The 2,461-nt window shown below is 42.4% G+C and overlaps 1 non-coding gene across 1 annotated transcript; it reads right to left on the bottom strand.

The window, feature by feature from the left end:
- Positions 1-2,355: 2,355 nt before the first annotated feature.
- LOC120254223 lies at positions 2,356-2,461 on the bottom strand. Its single transcript, XR_005534550.1, has one exon. It is a non-coding gene; the product is annotated as a small nucleolar RNA R71 (small nucleolar RNA).

Below are 2,461 nucleotides of genomic sequence, written 5' to 3'. Positions count from 1 at the left end.
CAATGTGGGTCGTAATTCACTAATTTGGAGGAAATCTTGCTAAGTTTCAAACGCGAAGACATAAGTCAGGTTTGAAATGCGGGAATGTGTGCCAACCTCCTCGTATTCGAGTTAGCACAACTATTTGGAGGGCACAAGGGCAGTCACATTCAAATATTCTGACTTGTGCATATAGAACAAGATCTCCACCAACATGTCCGCTATTGAAGAACCAAAGCGATCCACGACGTAAATGTGTGCCCGTTTGCGTTACCTCGATGAAAGCATAGATGCGGGAGTATTTCGGTCCCAGATCGATAGCAAGAATACTGTATCAAAGACCGCTCACAGTCGGCCGAGAAAACAGGAAAACAGAGAATCCACACGGGCGTGTGGAAATTCCACACGCCGTGTGCAAAATCCACAGGGGCGCTGACACGAGCGTGTGGATTTCCAATTCCAGCCCTTTAAAAGTCGATTTCAGCCCTGATTTCAGCATTTTTTTCTCCATCTTTTCCCCGACTTGAGAGAGAGAGCAGTGGCTAGGGTTTTGAAAGGTATTGGCTCAGGCTTTGAAGAGGTTCTACGGCTCAGACATAGCGCGCCGTTTGGAAGAAGGTTAGTGGGAGAGCTTTCGTCGGCACCGATCTGGCGAGGTGTATCCTAGGGCTGATAAAGGGACCCTTGCGATGAGTAGAGGACTCTCCATAAGACCATCGCCATGATTAATGAGGGGGTTTACTATGGATGCTTTGTCTTTACATTCGATTTCATTGATTGTATCTAGCTCTATGGAGAGCTAAAGCCCTAATGGGTACTTGGGTATTTGTGAACCCTAGGATGTATTCGTTTCATTGAACCTCTTTATTATGCTTTCAATTAATTGATGTTTATTGTAAGTTCCAATCTTGGAGACTTGCTTGTATGAATGCTCCCTAAGAGTGACACTAGGGTTGAGAGTTCTTCTTGGCAACTCCTGTGAGTGAGTTACACACCATGAGAGTTAGACAAAGCTAGATTAGAGAGGGTTGAGAGGGTGAGTCAAGAAGTAGCAGAGTGTCCCCTTTCCCCTTTGGTGTGATCTATCATACCTCCACATTTCAAGAGTTCTTTGTGGCCATAGTAGAGTGAATGGGCTAAGGGATGACCTTCCGCTGGGGCTTAGTTGCGAGTGCAACGGAGTGAAGCGTTGAAGTGATTTTAGCATCTAGGGCTTAATTATGGCTAGGGATCTTTCACCTGGACCAAAGGGTTAGGTCTATATATAGGAATAGGGTTTATCACTTGGAATCCCTAGAGCTCATTGCAATTCTATGTCAGTGCGAGGTTGAGAGGTTATTCAATTTTCCTCCGGAAGATGTATAGAGTTAGGCATGGTTGACATTAGATTTGGGATCATGTAATTAAGGATTTCTACGACTCATTGTTGCATCAATTAGGAAGTATAATAGAGGGTTCTTGCACTTGAAACGATTGTCCTAGGCTGATCAATATCCGGGTGCCCCATCTATATCGATTGCCTTACCTTCTCCTTTACTTGTGCCTTCTATCTTATTGTTTTTATTTTCATTATTTTATATTTTGTCACACTTATCACTATTCATCTTCCACATTAGTTAAGAAACAACTCAAGTGTGTTTATTCCCTACTCTCTCTTAATACGATGCCCACTCATCTGGGATTATTACTTCGACACCCGTGTTAAGTTTTTGGCGCCGTTGCTGGGGAGTAGGCATTTAGAGATACTTTGCACTTTGTTTTCTTAGCTATTCATTTATTCATTCTATTTCATATTTTCTTATTCTATCATCGTTCTGATTTTTTTTTCTTTCTTTTGGGGTACAGCTCCAGGTTATAACCAGAGGGAACTCCTCCATACTGATTAAAGGAGATCCCAAGCTTGAATGTACACTAAGAAGAAAAGGAAAAGAACCTGTGCAAGAACATTCTAATCTAGTTGATTTGGAAGTAGAAGAATCTGAAAACATGGCAGAACAGAATGAGCAGTAGCGGACATTATCCGATTGTGCTAGACTATCAATATTGGGGACACAATCGAGAATTGTTCGTCCCCCAATTACTGGTCAGAACTTCGAGCTGAAGCCGGCATTCATCCACATGTTGCAGCAATCCGCACAGTTTAATGGTTTGGCCGATGAGGATCTGAACAGTCATATAGAGAAATTTCTCGAGGTGTGTGATATACTAAAAATAAATGGGATAACGGATGATGCCATCAAATTGAGAGCCTTCCCATTTTCCTTGAAAGGGAGAACGAAGCAGTGGCTGCACTCATTATCTAGAGCATCAATTACCACATAGGAGGAAATGTTAAAAGCTTTTCTTGGCCGTTATTTTCCTCCTAGAAAATCTGCAAAGCTTAGGAATGAGATCTCATCCTTTGAACAATTGGAATTGGAGTCTCTATTTGGGACATGGAAAGGTTCAAGGAGCTCCTTAGAAAGTACCCGCAACATGGATT

This window comes from Dioscorea cayenensis, unplaced genomic scaffold, assembly GCF_009730915.1.
Source record: "Dioscorea cayenensis subsp. rotundata cultivar TDr96_F1 unplaced genomic scaffold, TDr96_F1_v2_PseudoChromosome.rev07_lg8_w22 25.fasta BLBR01000385.1, whole genome shotgun sequence".
Lineage (NCBI taxonomy): Eukaryota > Viridiplantae > Streptophyta > Magnoliopsida > Dioscoreales > Dioscoreaceae > Dioscorea > Dioscorea cayenensis.
This window is presented reverse-complemented; position numbering and strand designations above follow the sequence as displayed.